The 16,584-nt window shown below is 48.0% G+C and overlaps 1 protein-coding gene across 1 annotated transcript in view; it reads right to left on the reverse strand.

The window, feature by feature from the left end:
• Positions 1-16,584, reverse strand: part of PCSK2 (proprotein convertase subtilisin/kexin type 2) — a 209,331-nt gene that overhangs the window by 25,741 nt on the left and 167,006 nt on the right.

The following is a 16,584-nucleotide window of genomic DNA, read 5'->3' on the forward strand; positions in this document are numbered from 1 at the left end:
CTCACGGGGCGAAGACAAGACTGGTATTTTTGAATTTTTAGTTTGCAAGATACATTTCCTCCGCAACCAATTGCTATAGTTCAGGGGTGTCAAACATGCTGCCTGGGGACAGAATCAGGCCCCCGGAGGGCTCTTATCAGGCCCCCAAGCAACTGGCTGTCATCTGCTTCCTTCTCCCTCTCTCTTGCTTTCTTCTGCATCACAGCTTGCTTTGCCAGGCTTGCTCAATTGCACAGGAGCTACAGAGCAAAACCTTTGTTTCCTCCATCGTCTCTTCCCTCTTCTCCATTGGCTGAGGCAGAGCTACTGAGCCAAGCCTCTCTTCCTTCTACTGGCTGAGGCTCCTCCCCATCCTGGCCCCCTGGGGAAGGAAGGAAGGAAGGAAGGAAGGAAGGAAGGAAGGAAGGAAGGAAGGAAGGAAGGAAGGAAGGAAGGAAGGAAAGAGCCACAGCTTTCTTTGCCCAGATCCCTGGATCCCATGGGAAAAATACAAAGAAAGCACCTTTAAGACCAATGAGTGCTAATGTTTTAAGCATATTTTAAGTATATATATATATATTTGTGTTTGTCTGTGTCCTTTATAAAGTTTATATCTCTGCTACCTAATCTTCAATAGGTGCACACATGGCCCAGCTCATCCCAACATGAGCCAATCCGACAAGGTCTCATTTATTTATTTATTTACTTACTTACTTTAGATTTTTATCCCACCCTCTCCGCAAGCGGACTCAGGGCGGCTAACAATCCGTTCAATGGAAACATCCATGATTACAGATTAAAAGCAATGGAATACAATGAAAACATTTTAAAACATTTAATGGTGCTGTTTATTTACGTCAGATCTGGCCCTCGTTATAAGATGGAAAGATAAAAAATTACCTGCTGTTCATTCGTGGAAAGAAAAAAAACCGGGAACACTTTCTACTAACAAAAATAGCATATGGTAACTTAAACGTTTCACCCAAAACATATGGATCATGTATTATTGAAGAAGAAGATATTGGATTTCTATCCCGCCCTCCACTCCGAAGAGTCTCAGAGCGGCTCACAGTCTCCTTTACCTTCCTCCCCCACAACAGACACCCTGTGAGGTGGGTGGGGCTGGAGAGGACTCTCACAGCAGCTGCCCTTTCAAGGACAACCTCTGCCAGAGCTATGGCTGACCCAAGGCCATCTCAGCAGGTGCAAGTGGAGGAGTGGGGAATCAAACCCGGTTCTCCCAGATAAGAGTCCGCACACTTAACCACTACACCAAACTGGCTCTCCCAGTGGTAAATCGATGGTGGTAAATCGATGGTATGCGGTAGTGTGTCATACTTAACCGAAGAAAATATTTTGCCAAAAAATGCTGCACATGAGAAAATGATTTCTTTTGAAGTATAAGATTACCTAAGGTTAAGTCAATAATACATGATCATTATGTGCTTCAGCAGTTACGGCTGTTACGTTAAGGTTTGTTTTACTTGATTTTAATTTTGTTTTGTATGAATACCCGGAGACTTGTACATTGTAACAATTATCTGAAAATCTGTGAAGAATGATTTGTATATATAATCGGTTGTGTATTTGGGTTTAATAAAAGTCGATTTTTTTTTTTTTTAAAGATCTGGCTTTCATAACAAATCAGCCTGACACCCCTGTTTTAGTTGATCTTTCTATTCAAGGCGCAATACTACAGTGTTGCTAGGCATTTGTGATCTGGTCCCCGAGCGCTGCGTGGAATGTGTAGGCAGGTTACGACATTACACAGTGCCTTAACACCGGCTCTCGGGGTTGGGAACGCCACTTGTGTCTCTGGTGACCCTTCCCCCTCACAGAGGAGCAGATACGGCCTGCAGAAACCGCAGGATTATTTTTTCGACACGAATACCGTTGCGGACGCCTCGAATGCTGTTCTTTCTGCATGGCAACGCTTTCCTTTCGACAGCTGCCCAGTCCGTTGTGCCAAAGCGTTTCAAGAATGCTAGCAGCGACCGCACGAGGCCGTTGCTGGCTGGCATCGAGATAGGGTTGCCAATCCCCAGGTGAGGGCAGGGGATCCCCCGGTTTGGAGGCCCTCCCCCCGCTTCAGGGTCATCAGAAAGCGGGGGGAGGGGAGGGAAATGTCTGCTGGGAACTTTATTATTCCCTATAGAGTTTTATTCCCATAGAAAATCATGGAGAATTGATCCGCGGGTATCTGGGGCTCTGGAGGGGTTGTTTTTTGGGGTAGAGGCACCAAATTTTCAGCATAGCATCTAGTGCCTCTCCCCAAAATACCCCCCAAGTTTCAAAAAGATTGGACCAGGGGGTCCAATTCTATGAGCCCCAAAAGAAGGTGCCCCTATCCTTCATTATTTCCTATGGAAGGAAGGTATTGAAAAGGTGTCCCTTTCAATGTGATGGCCAGAACTCCCTTTGGAGTTCAATGATGCTTGTCACAGCCTTGATCTTGGCTCCACCCCTAATGTCTCCTGGCTCCACCCCCAAAGTCTCCTGGCTCCACCCCCAAAGTCCCCAGATATTTCTTGAATTGGACTTGGCAACCCTACATCGAGAGTCTGAAATGTGAGGTTCCCACCTGATGCAGTTTGGACAAAGCAGACGGGCTAGAGAAATGACTCTCTAGCACTGCTGAAATTTAATGGCCGCAGGCCTTATTAGCGGGGGTCGTTTTGTAGAAAAATAGGCGGTGGAGCTCATCCGGGGATTGTTATGCAGCTGCATCTATCAGTCAATGGACAAGGTAGGTAGGTGGGGAGGAGGAGGGGGAACCCTCAGAAAGGTTCAGGAGCTGCGCTCCTGCTAGTGCCAGATTAAACTCTGTGGAGGCCTCCAGGCAGTCAAAATCCTCACAGATTATCTCAGAGTCTGAGCGCCTGCCCCACCACCCATGACCCCCACTGCAGCCACCTTCTTAAAAGTAGGGTTGCCAAGTCCAATTCAAGAAATATCTGGGGACTTTGGGGGTAGAGCCAGGAGACTTTGGGGGTGGAGCCAGGAGACTTTGGGGGTGGAGCCAGGAGACATTGGCGGCGGAGCCAGGAACAAGGATGTGACAAGCAGAATTGAACTCCAAGGGAGTTCTGGCCATCACATTTAAAGGGACAGCACACCTTTTTAAATGTCTTCCTTCCATAGGAAATAATGAAGGATAGGGGCACCTTCTTTTGGGGCTCACAGAATTGGATCCCCTGGTCCAATCGTTTTGAAACTTGGGGGGTGCTTTGGGGAGAGGCACTAAATACTATACTGAAAAATTGGTGCCTCTACCTCAAAATACAGCTCCCCCAGAGCCCCCGAAACCTCCAGATCAATTCCCCATTATACCCTATGAGACTTGATCTCCACATAGGGAATAATGAAGCGCTCAGCAGACGTTTCCCTCCCGCCCCCCCCCCCATTTCTGGTGACTCTGAAGCGAGGGATTGGCCTCTCTACTCACGAGTTGCAGCCAACTTCTTCCAAGTAACACAGACACCCCATCCCAAGAGGAAGCCTTTCCAATCGGAGACTGAAGCCTCCGGAGGTGGAAAGTCACATGGGGGCTGTGGGGGCGGGGCTTTCCCCTGCCAGCCAGCTGACTGGGGGCGGGAAGGAGCCTGGGAAAGCGGAGAACCCCCTCTGGGATCTGGGGATTGGCAAGCCTACTTAAAAGCCCCTTTTACTGAGAGGAGAGAAGAGGCAGAGAGAGGCTAACTTGGCAACAACGCCAGCAGCAGCTGCGCCAGGCAAGTCAGGCAGAGAGCAGCTCAGTTGCTGGCTGAGTGTACAGGCCGGGAGGGCTGCAAGCAGAGAGAAAACCAGGGTGGGGTGGGGGGGTGGAAGCTGGCCCAGGGTCCTTAAAGGCATGGAGACTCATAGGCCACTGCCTACTTTGCCTAATTGTTAATCCAGCTCTGGCTCCTGCTGAATCCGAGGCCTGCTTATTAGCATCCTGACAGAAGGCAGTTAGGAGCCCTATGCACCCTGATACGCCCTCTGACCTGTGGAGTCTTGAGAAGAAGAAGAAGAAGAAGAAGAAGAAGAAGAAGAAGAAGAAGAAGAAGAAGAAGAAGAAGAAGAAGAAGAAGAAGAAGAAGAAGAAGAAGATATTGGATTTATATCCCGCCCTCCACTCCGAAGAGTCTCAGAGCGGCTCACAATCTCCTTTACCTTCCTCACCCACAACAGACACCCTGTGAGGTGGTGGGGCTGAGAGGGCTCTCACAGCAGCTGCCCTTTCAAGGACAACCTCTGCTAGAGCTATGGCTGACCCAAGGCCATTCTAACAGGTGGAAGTGGAGGAGTGGGGAATCAAACCCGGTTCTCCCAGATAAGAGTCCACACACTTAACCACTACACCAAACTGGCTCTCAGCTTGGTGAGCAAAAATTCTTCTTTGTGAGCAACTGGCATTGAAGTTGTTGTGAGCTCCTGCATAAAAAAAGCCTGCTCTGGGGCCATCCTTCCTGAGCTGAGACAAAAATGTATGAGTTGGAGGCTAAAAATCTGTAAGCTAGCTCACGCTAACTCAGCTTAGAGGGAGCACTGTGAGGTGCCTGGTGACTGGTAGGAGTGATATGAGTAGGGGAATGGGGTGTGTGTGCAACATCCTCTTTGCTGGAAGTGATGTAGAGTAGTTCTAGGAATTTTGGACAATTCTTAGAGCTACCCTATGTCACTTCTAGGTTTCCCCATAGAAGTGACGCGGTATTGTAGAGCTGCGGTCCCCAACCTTTCTGGCACCAAAGACCGGTTTTGTGGAAGACAATTTTTCCAGACTTGGGAGGGGGGATGGTTTTGGGATGATACAATTATGCACTTTATTTCTCTTAGTTTGGTGTGGTGGTGAAGTGTGCGGACTCTTATCTGGGAGAACCGGGTTTGATTCCCCACTCCTCCACTTGCAGCTGCTGGAATGGCCTTGGGCTAGTCATAGCTCTTGCAGAGCTGTCCTTGAAAGGACAGCTGCTGTAAGAGCTCTCTCAGCCCCACCTACCTCACAGGGGGTCTGTCTGTCTTGGGGGAAGAAGGTAAAGCAGATTGCGAGCCGCTCTGAGACTCTTAGATTCAGAGGGGAGGGCAGGATACAAATCCAAAGTCTTTGTCTTTTTATTATTATTACTACATTGTAATATATAATGAAATAATTATACAACTCATGGCCCAGTTGCTAACAGGCCACGGACCAGTACTGGTCCATGGCCCAGGGGTTGGGGACCCCTGGTGTAGAGGACTCTGGGGATTTTTTTGAAGGAGGTGAGGACAGGGGAATAGCAATAGGCTGCCAAGCCTCTGATCCGGGCAGGAAATCCCCCATTTAGGAGGTTCCCAACTTGCTGGCCTACATTGTGTGGGCAGGCGGAACCTCCCCCTGCATCACTGGTGCGATGATGTCACCTGGAATTGACGTCATCAAAATGGCAGCACGGGCATGGGCCGCTCTAGGCATTTCCAGGAAAACTCTATGGTTTTCTCAAACGCTCTAGCCATTTGGGAGGTAAAACTCTATGGCACAATAGGTACCATAAAGTTTTTAACCTCCCAAATGGCTAGAGCATAGAGTTTTCCTGGAAACACCTAGAGTGGCCCGCATTTTGATGGCATCACTTCCAGGTGATGTCATTTCATCACGTGTGCACAAAGCGTGCGCGTAAAGTCCCCCACCAGGACTTGGAGAGGACTTGGCAACCCTAAATATTAAGCCTACATAGTCAGTTTGGTGTAGTGGTTAAGTATGCGGACTCTTATCTGGGAGAACTGGGTTTGATTCCCCACTCCTCCACTCGCACCTGCTAGCATGGCCTTGGGTCAGCCATAGCTCTGGCAGAGGTTGTCCTTGAAAGCGCAGCTGCTGTGAGAGCCCTCTCCAGCCCCACCCACCTCACAGGGTGCCTGTTGTGGGAGAGGAAGGTAAAGGAGATTGTGAGCCGCTCTGAGACTCTTCGGAGTGGAGGGTGGGATATTAATCCAATATCTTCATCTACCTCACAGGGTGTCTGTTGTGGGGGAGGAAGGGAAAGGAGATCGTGAGCCGCTCTGAGACTCTTCGGAGTGGAGGGCGGAATATAAATCCAATATCTTCATCTACCTCACAGGGTGTCTGTTGTGGGGGAGGAAGGTAAAGGAGATTGTGAGCCGCTCTGAGACTCTTCGGAGTGGAGGGTGGGATATTAATCCAATATCTTCATCTACCTCACAGGGTGTCTGTTGTGGGGGAGGAAGGGAAAGGAGATCGTGAGCCGCTCTGAGACTCTTCGGAGTGGAGGGCGGGATATTAATCTAATATCTTCATCTACCTCACAGGGTGCCTGTTGTGGGGGAGGAAGGTAAAGGAGATTGTGAGCCGCTCTGAGACTCTTTGGGGTGGAGGGCGGGATATAAATCCAATATCTTCTTCTTCTAGTTCTGCGTGCCCTGAGGGGCCCCTTGACTGGCGTTTCTTAAACCATCGCTCTCCATGTCACATGCCAGATTCTTGTAAATTAGTTTTGTCATTGGTATGAGAAGCTGCTGCAATGAGAAAAAGAAGTCGACAAACTCACTGGGCATGCCTAAATCCAGAAGCTCTCTGGGAATGGATTGTCACAGGGACGCACAGAACTGTCTTATATCAAAGGAGACTCTTGGTCTACCAAGCATAGCCACATTACGACTTTTGTGGGCCCTAGGCACTTTTGCCTCTCACCGTAAGGGTTATCAGTATTAGAAATATTTTTATATAACTTTAAATACTTCAACATTTCTTTTTTCTTATTTTAAGCAAAATTTAATAGATTTTCATGGGCCCTAATATTTCATTTTTTCCTTGTGTGAGAAATCTGGGTTCCGCCCGGGCCATGGGACAGAGACGGTTTTGGTCGCTCTCATGGATGACCTCCCGAGGCATCTGGATAGAGGTGGCTCGGCAGTACTGATGCTCTTAGACCTGTCGGCCGCATTTGTCATGGCCGACCATCAGTTACTGACCTACCGCCTCGCCGTTGCTGGGATACGGGGGTTGGCCTCTCCTCTTTCCTTCAGGGTCAGGGACAAAGGGTGGTGATAGCGGAGGAGGTGTCTCGACAGCACCCACTTGTGTGTGGTGTGCCACAAGGGGCAGTTCTATCCCCGATGTTGTCCGACATCTACGTGCGCCCCCTTGCCCAGATTGCCCAGAGGTTTGGGCTGGGATGTCATCAGTATGCAGATGACCCCCAGCTTTATCCACTGAGCCAGTCTGACACCTCCATAGAAGATCTGACCACGGCGCTTCAAGCTGTGGAAGGGTGGCTCAGGCTGAGTCGACTGAAGTTGAATCCGATAAAGATGGAGGTCTGTACCTAAGTCGCGGCGGTTTTGGAACTGAGGTCTTACTACCGATCTTTCATGGGGCATCACTTACACCGGTGCCCAAGGCCAAAAGTTTAGTGCTCCTGGATCCCTCTTTAAATATGGAGGCCCAGGTGGCAGCCACTGTCAGATCAGCCTTCTATCATCTGTGGCTGATAAGGCAGTTGGTCCCCTACTTGGCGACAGTGATCCATGCAACGGTCACCTCAAGATTGGATTACTGCAATGCCCTCTACATGGGGCTACCCTTGTCTCAAACCCGGAAGCTTCAACTAGTGCAGAACGCAGCAGCCAGGTAGTTAATGGGCCTTCCTTTACGGGAACACATTCAACCTGTGCCGAAAGCGTTTGTACTGGTTGCCTATCGCATGCCGGGTTCGTTTCAAGGTGTTGGTTCTCACCTTTAAGGCCCTATATGGCCAGGGGCCTGCATATCTTAGGGACCGCCTTTCCCCACATGTTCCCCGGAAAGCACTTCGGTCTGGATCACAAAATCTCTACTCACAATCCCCGGCCCTAAGGAGGCCAGGCTCATGACAACTAGAGCCAGAGCCTTCTCTGTAGTGGCTCCACGCTGGTGGAATGAGTTGCCGGAAGAGGTCAGGGCCCTGTGAGAGTTCATACAGTTCCGCAGGGCCTGTAAGACGGCACTCTTCCACCAGGCATTTGCAAACTAGACTGCTGGCCACTACAGTCCTAGGTGACATATGAATCATCCCTTGAAATCCGCTGTACAGCCGCTGCGGAGAAGACAATTTAAGATCGGCTTGCAGAGAATCGGAAGCTAAGATTATAGCGCTGAAATAGTCTATGTTTTTATATTATCCTATGGCTTATGGTTTTAATGTATTACTATACTTCCTCCTGCACATACATGTCTATGTGAGCCGGCCTGAACCCGCCTTGGTGAGGAGGGCGGGATACAAATGGAATAAAATTAATTAATTAATTAAAAAATCCAAGCATTTTCTTAGCCCTTAAAAGTTCATTTTTTCCCTTTGGATTTTCCTTTCTCACAATACAAGAACTCGTGGGCATTCGATGAAATCGCTGAGCAGACAGGTTAAAACGGATAGAAGGAAGTACTTCTTCATCCAAAGGGTGATTAACATGTGGAACTCACTGCCATAAAAATATGGAGCAGAGGTCCATCAGTGGCTATTAGCCACAGTGTGTGTGTGTGTGTGTGTGTGTGTGTGTATGTGTATATATAAGTTTTTATTTATATCCCGCCCTCCCCGCCGAGGCAGGCTCAGGGCGGCTTACAAAGACATTATGTGATATCATGAAATAACAATACAGGTAAAATCAATTCATGATATAAATACAAATATAAATATAAATTAATGTTAAAAAGCTAAAACAATACGGTGGTACTACAGTCTCTATTTATCCAGGCAGCGTTGTATTCAGTCTGGGCACGTCTGGTAACATATATATATACAATACAAGAACTCGTGGGCATTCGATGAAATTGCTGAGCAGACAGATTATATATATAAAATATATATATAAAATTATATATATATAATTTTGGGGCCACTGTGTGACACAGAGTGTTGGACTGGATGGGCCATTGGCCTGATCCAACATGGCTTCTCTTATGTTCTTCTGTTCTTAAGAAATTAAAGCATTTTCATAGGTTCCTAAAAGAAGGTGGTGGGCTCTCCTTCCTGGGAGGTTTTTCAACAGAGGCTAGATGGCCATCGGACAGCAATGAGGATCCTGTGAATTTAGGGGGAGGTATTTGTGAGTTTCCTGCATTGTGCAGGGGGTTGGACTAGAAGACCCTGGAGGTCCCTTCCAACTCTAGGATTCTACGACTGTTAGAGCGGTTCCTCAGCGGAACAGGCTTCCTCCTTGGGAGGTGGTGGGCTCTCCTTCCTTGGAGGTTTTGAACAGAGGCTAGATGGCCATCTGACAGCAATGAGGATCCTGTGAATTTAGGGGGAGGTGTTTGTGAATTTCCTGCATTGTGAAGGGGGTTGGACTAGATGACCCTGGAGGACCCTTCCAACTTAGGAGGTGGTGGGCTCTCCTTCCTGGGAGGTTTTTCAACAGAGGCTAGATGGCCATCGGACAGCAATGAAGATCCTGTGAATTTAGGGGGAGGTGTTTGTGAGTTCCCTGCATTGTGCAGGGGATTGGACTAGATGACCCTGGAGGTCCCTTCCAACTCAGGAGGTGGTGGGCTCTTCTTCCTTGGAGGTTTTGAACAGAGGCTAGATGGCCATCTGACAGCAATGAGGATCCTGTGAATTTAGGGGGAGGTGTTTGTGAGTTCCCTGCATTGTGCAGGGGGTTGGACTAGATGACCCTGGAGGACCCTTCCAACTCAGGAGGTGGTGGGCTCTCCTTCCTTGGAGCTTTTTCAACACAGGCTAGATGGCCATCTGACAGCAATGAAGATCCTGTGAATTTAGGGGGAGGTGTTTGTAAGTTTCCTGCATTGTGCAGGGGGTTGAACTAGATGACCCTGGAGGTCCCTTCCAACTCTATGATTCTATGATTCTAACCAAAGGGCCAATGGATAAGTCAGCCCTGCTACCAAGGTTCATATTGTCTACTATGACAGGTAATGGCTCTCCAAGGTTTCAGGTAGGGGTGTGCATTTGGCCTATACTGAGCTGAATAAATGTCCAAAAATTACTTTAATAGTATTTTCTGGATATTTTTTTCAGTCACATATAGAGCCCAGCCTTTTGAATTACCTCTCCTTTCTTGGTATTGTGATGTGCAGAATGTAACATTTCCATATCCATTTTTATTCTCCCATCCCCTTCCTACCCTCCCTACCTCCTTCCCTTTTGTTGTAAACCTAATAAAACTCCTTAAACACAGATTTAGAGCCCAATATTCATTCAGCTATCTAAAAATGGCCAGATAGCTGGAAATCTGGGTGATCTTGCTGCCTTGAGAAGGCATTTGGAGGGACTGTGAGCCTTTTAAATCCCTTCAGAGTTCACCCTCAACTTGCAAAAGGCATTTAAATGGACAGCAAGCCCTTTAATGACTTTCTCCCCTGCATTGGAAAGAATGGAGGATGGAGGTGGCTCTGTTTGGCAGTCCGGTCTAAACTGGGAGAGCCCCAGACAAATCTGCAGGGAGAACCCTCGGAAGGTGCTGGCTACTCTTTGCAGCTTGGTTTCAACTGTCTCTTTAAATGCCTCTGAGTTCACTCGCCAAGTCATGCTGCCTCATTGGTGCAAGCTGAAAGCATTTAAATACCTTCTGAACTCATCAAGTCATGCCACCATGGCAGCACAACTGGGCGAATGAAATTCTCCATTATAACCTATGGAGACAGTCCTCACAGGGTATAAAGGAATCAAATATTCGGTTTCCCAAATATATACCCGAAGACCCATACAACACTGATACTGGTATTTGGGAATATTCGGGAATACCAGTTTTTTTTTTTTGGGGGGGGGGTTGTTCCATTAGTCTTGAATCAGAAAGGACCCAGGTTTTTTTTTATTTGCACAATCCTATTTTGAACTTTGGTCATAACAAACAATGTGAATCTCCAGCCACCAATGCGTTCTGTAGTAATATGCAAAAAATTAACTCAGGCCAAGTCTAACTAACTTGTGATTGATTTTGCTAGGCAAAGACAAGTCAGCATGGTGCACCGTCGTGGTTAGAGAAGAGGAGTTGAATTCATTTGTTATGAGGGCAGGATCTGACATAAATGAGACCTTGTTGGGTTGGGTCATGTCAGGTTGGGCCAGACCATGTGTGTACCTATTTAAGATTAGATAGCAGAGATATAAACTTTATAAAGGATACAGACACAATTAAAGATATACATTTTTTAAAAAACTTAAGCATGCTTAAAACGTTACCACTCATTGGTCTTAAAGGTGCTTTCTTTGTATTTCTCTCATGGATCCAGGGAACTGGGCAAAGGAAACCATGGCTCTTTCTTTCCTTCCTCAGGGTACAGGGGGAGAGCCTCAGCCAACAGAAGGAAGAGAGGCTTGGCTCAGTAGCTGTGCAATTGAGAGAGCCTGGAAAAACAAGTTCTGCCTTCCCCTCTCCTCCCCGAGGGAGGAGCCTCAGCCAATGGAGAAAATAGCGGCTTTGCTCTGTAGCTCCTGTGCGATTGAGCAAGCCTTGCAAAGCAAGCTGTGATGCAGAAGGAAGCAAAAGAGAGGGAGAAGGAAGCAGGTGACAGCCAGTTGCTCAGGGGCCTGATAGGAGCCCTCCGGGGGCCTGATTCAGCCCCCGGACAGCCTGTTTGACACCCCTGCGTTAGAGTGTCTGACTAGGAGTCAGGAGCTCCAGGTTCAAATCTCCCTTTTGGCATGGAAGTTCACAGAGACAATATGGCACCACTCTCTCTCAGCCTAACCTACCTCACAACAACCCTGAGGGTGAGGATAAAATGGAGGAGGAAAGGACAACTGCTTTTGGTCCCACTGGGGATAAAAGCAGGGATTCAATACCTGAATAAATGTTCTGAACGAAAATCGAAAAGGACACAAGCTATTGTTAGTTATGAAATCTAAATTTATTCTTCACCTGTGCTTTACAAGGCCCCTTTCCTGAAAGAATAAAGGGGGAGGGAAGGCAGGGAAATGCAGAAGCTCATAGATTTTTGAAGCCCGGAGCTTCACAACTCCTCTTTTTGTTCTTCACCAATTAACAGAGGTGCATTAGTTAAATGTCAGGTTTTCTCTGTAGAGGGTTAGTGATATTTTGCACTAGGCAGAAATGGCAGGACAGCAAATGAGAAAGCTCTGGCGCTTTGATCATCCTCTGCCAGGGAGACACGAAACTGTGCTTGCAAAAATAAAACCTTAGGAAAAAAACATGCATTGTCTACCCTTTAAATAGGGAGCTCGGTATTCTGGGGATAAGCACTGGGGAAACTGCAGCAAAAATCTCTTTCAATCATCTCTCTGTCCAGGATGCTATTGAGATCTGATTGATGTGTGTTATTATATAGGAGACCATCAAGGTTATCCTCTGGAAGTCAGCCGCTGTTATTTATTATATTGAGATCCTGTCTTTCTTTCAAAGGAAGGAGGGAGGGAGGGAGGGAAGGAAGGAAGGAAGGAAGGAAGGAAGGAAGGAAGGAAGGAAGGAAGGAAGGAAGGAAGGAAGGAAGGAAGGAAGGAAGGAAGGAAGGAAGGAGAGGGAAGGAAGGAGGGAGGGAGGAAGGGAATGAGGAAGGAAGGAGGGAGGGAGGGAGGGGGAGGGAAGGGAGGGAGGAAGTAGAGGGAGGGAGGAAGGAAAGAAGGGAGAAAGGAGGGAAGGAAGGAGAGGGAAGGGAGGGAGGGAGGGAGGGAGGAAGGAAGGAAGGAAGGAAGGAAGGAAGGAAGGAAGGAAGGAAGGAAGGAAGGAAGGAAGGAAGGAAGGAAGGAAGGAAGGAAGGAAGGAAGGAATTAGATGTATACCCCACCCTATACTTAGAATCTCAGGGCGGTTTACAATGTCCTTTCTCTTCCCCTCCCCATAGCAGACACCTTGTTTGGGAGGTGGGGCTTAGAGAGTCCTGAGAGAATTGCTCTTTAGAGAACAGCTCTGCTGAGAACTTGGACTGACTCACAGTCACTCAGCAGCTGCATGTGGAGGAGAAGTGGAGAATCGAACCCAGTTCTCTAGATTAGAGTCTGCCTCTCCTAACCACTACACCACACTGGTTCTCAAGGGAGCCACACTCAGACTTCTTCCACGTACAGACACTGTAGTCAGGAGTCAGTGATCACATGGAGACTGGGGGCAGGTCTGTTCTCCCTCCTTGTGTGTCAGTAGGAAATTTCCCTCCTGGAAACGGGTGACTACTGCACTGGTGAGGTGACTACTGTACTGATAGCCTTTCCATCCAATATGATAGTGACTTCCATCCCAGTCCTAAACAAACCCTACTAAACCCAGTTGGTAAGTTACTCACATCGAACTAGACATGTTACAGCAAGAGACCTCCATCTTTGCCCACCAACAGGCTATTGGGAGGAAATGGGGAGGGGGAACAGGGGCATGCACCGATTGCCATAGAGCTTTTGAAAACCCTAGAGTGCCCTGTCATGGAACTTACAGTCGTTACGGGAAGTGATGTCAGCTGAAGGCATGACACCAGTCACTAGGCCCTGCCCCCTTATTGCTCCCAGCAGTTGCTGGCTGCAACTTAGCAACTCTTACATCTACCTGGTATAGTATTGTTTTCAGCAGCTTTCATCCACAACTGAGCTCCTGTTCACACAATACAAACCCCTTCTGGCCTTTGCGTCAGCTTATTTTGTGGTTTTTGTACACCACGATGTACTGGCTGCTTAGCACATAGATTGATTATGACCATTGGAAGCCGGTGCGTTTGCTGTCATCTCGATTACTTCCATCAGTCTACAAGAGAGCTGCGCGTTGCCAACTTAGCTTTAATTCCACTGATGGGTGTCCTAGGGACACATTGTCTTCATGCACCTCGATTGCCTTCTTGCAAAAGGGAACGTGAAGTCCCCGCCCCGATTTAAGCCTAAATGATAACATGCAAGGAGGATCCCTGCCGCAAACAGGGGTATGTTAAAAAGATGGAGTGGGGGGAGAAAGATTATCTCGGATGAGGGAAATATTTTACAGTTTTCTCTGGGAGGAGACAGTCCACTGCTGCGTTGCTACAGAGAACCATTTGTGCAAACTGAAGAGACATAACATGTCATGTGAGCTTTTGCCTTAAGCACGGGTTCCAGAACATAAGAAAAGCGGTCAGTAAAAAGGTGAATGGAACACGGACTGAACCTAGAACCCGTGTTGCCGCACCTGTTGGATTTCGGACTGCTACCCAACCAAGGAGTAGCACATGCCGTACCTGTTGAATTTTGGACTACTACCCAAGCAAGGAGTAGCACATGCCATACCTGTTGGATTTCGGACTGCTACCCAAGCAAGGAGTAGAACATGCCGTACCTGTGCATTTCGGACTGCTACCCAAGCAAGGAGTAGCACTTGCCATACCTGTTGGATTTCGGACTGCTATCCAAGCAAGAAGTAGCACATGCCGTACCTGTTGGATTTTGGACTGCTATCCAAGCAAGGAGTAGCATGTGCAATACCTGTTGGATTTTGGACTGCTATCCAAGCAAGGAGTAGCATGTGCAATACCTGTTGGAATTCGGACTGTTACCCAAGCAAGAAGTAGCACATGCCGTACCTGTTGAATTTTGGACTGCTACCCAAGCAAGGAGAAGCACATGCCGTACCTGTTGGATTTTGGACTGCTATCCAAGCAAGGAGTAGCACGTGCTGTACCTGTTGGATTTCAGACTGCTATCCAAGCAAGGAGTAGCACATGCCATACCTGTTGGATTCCGGACTGCTACTCAAGCAAGGAGTAGCACATTTATTGGTACTGCACATGTCCATCAACGAAAGGATACAGACAGTGGACTTTGGTACCATTACAGTACTTGGGAATTAATTTATATTTTGAATTGTGCTGTATTCATGGACGTTGGTAAGAATAGGATATAAGAAATATCCGTGGAGCAATTCTTTGCAATATATAAGTAACACAGTGGTTTAATTCAGGCATTGCTACAGTGAGCAAGGCTCTTTTTCTGCAGCAGGCACTCCTTTGCATATTAGGCTCCACCCCCTGATGAAGGCAATCCTCCAAGAGCTTACAGGGCTCTCCGTACAGGGCCTGCTGTAAGCTCCAGGAAGACTGGCTACATCAGGGTTGCCAGTCCCCAGGTGGGGGCAGAGGATCCCTTTATTTGGAGGCCCTCCCCCCACTTCAGGGTCATCAGAAAGTGGGGGGAGGGGAGAGAAATGTCTGCTGTGCACTCCGTTATTTCCTATGCAGACCGATTCCCATAGAGCATAATGTAGAATTGATCAGCGGGTGTCTGGGGCTCTGGAGGGGCTGTTTTTTGAGGTGGAGGCACCCGATCTTTCAGCATACCATCCAGTGCCTCTTCCCAAAATACCCTCCAGGTTCTCAAGAGAATTGGACCAGGGGGTTCAATTCTATGAGCCCCCCCCCAAAAAATGCCCCTATTCTTCATTATTTCCAATGGAGGGAAGGCATTTAAAAGGTGTGCGGATCCTCGAAATGGGATAGCCGGAACTCCCTTTGGAGTTAAGAACATAAGAACATATGAGAAGCCATGCTGGATCAGGCCAATGGCCCCATCCAATCCAACACTAGGGTTGCCAAGTCCAATTCAAGAAATATCTGGGGACTTTGGGGGTGGAGCCAGGAGACATTAGGGGTGGAGCCAAGATCAAGGCTGTGACAAGCATGATTGAACTCCAAAGGGAGTTCTGGCCATCACATTTAAAGGGACGGCATCCCTTTTCAATTCCTTCCTTCCATAGGAAATAATGAAGGATAGGGGCACCTTCTTTTGGGGGCTCATAGAATTGGACCCCCTGGTCCAATCTTTTTGAAACTTTGGGGGGTATTTGGGGAGAGGCAATGGATGCTATAGTGAAAATTTGGTGCCTCTACCACAAACAACAGCCCCCCCCCAGAGCCCCAGATACCCACAGATCAATTCTCCATGATTTTCTATGGGAATAAATCTCCATAGGGAATAATAGAGTTCCCAGCAGACATTTCCCTCCCCTCCCCCCGCTTTCTGATGACCCATGAAGCGGGGGGAGGGTCTCCAAACCTGGGGATCCCCTGCCCCCACCTGGGGATTGGCAACCCTATCCACAACACTCTGTGTCACACAGTGGCCAAAATATATATATACACTGTGGCTAATAGCCACTGATGGACCTCTGCTCCATATTTTTATGTAGTCCCCTCTTGAAGCTGGCTATGCTTATAGCCGCCACCACCTCCTGGCAGTGAGTTCCACATGTTAATCACCCTTTGGGTGAAAAAATACTTCCTTTTATCTGTTCTAACCCACGACTGCCTCAGCAATTTCATGGAGTGCCCATGAGTTCTTGTATTGTGAGAAAGGGAGAAAAGGACTTCTTTCTCTACTTTTCTCCATCCCAAATATTGTAAACCTCTATCATCAATTATGCTTGCTCCTGACTCCACCCCCAAAGCCCCCCCTGGCTCCACCCCAAAGTCTCCTGGCCTTCCATCCCCAAAGTCCCCAGATATTTCTTGAATTGGACTTGGCAATCCTAGATCTAATAGGGGTGTGTGGCCTATAGGCAAAAGGAGTTCCTGCTACAAAAAAAGCCCTGGGCCACACACCCCCTGACGTAGCCAATCCTCCTAGAGCTTACAGGGCTCTTCTTACAGGGCCTACTGTAAGCTTCAGGAGGATTGGCTACATCAGGGGGGGCGTGGCCTAAGATGCAAAGGAGCTTCTGTTAGAA

The sequence above is a fragment of the Heteronotia binoei genome, chromosome 1, assembly GCF_032191835.1.
Source record: "Heteronotia binoei isolate CCM8104 ecotype False Entrance Well chromosome 1, APGP_CSIRO_Hbin_v1, whole genome shotgun sequence".
NCBI classification, from domain to species: Eukaryota; Metazoa; Chordata; class Lepidosauria; order Squamata; family Gekkonidae; genus Heteronotia; species Heteronotia binoei.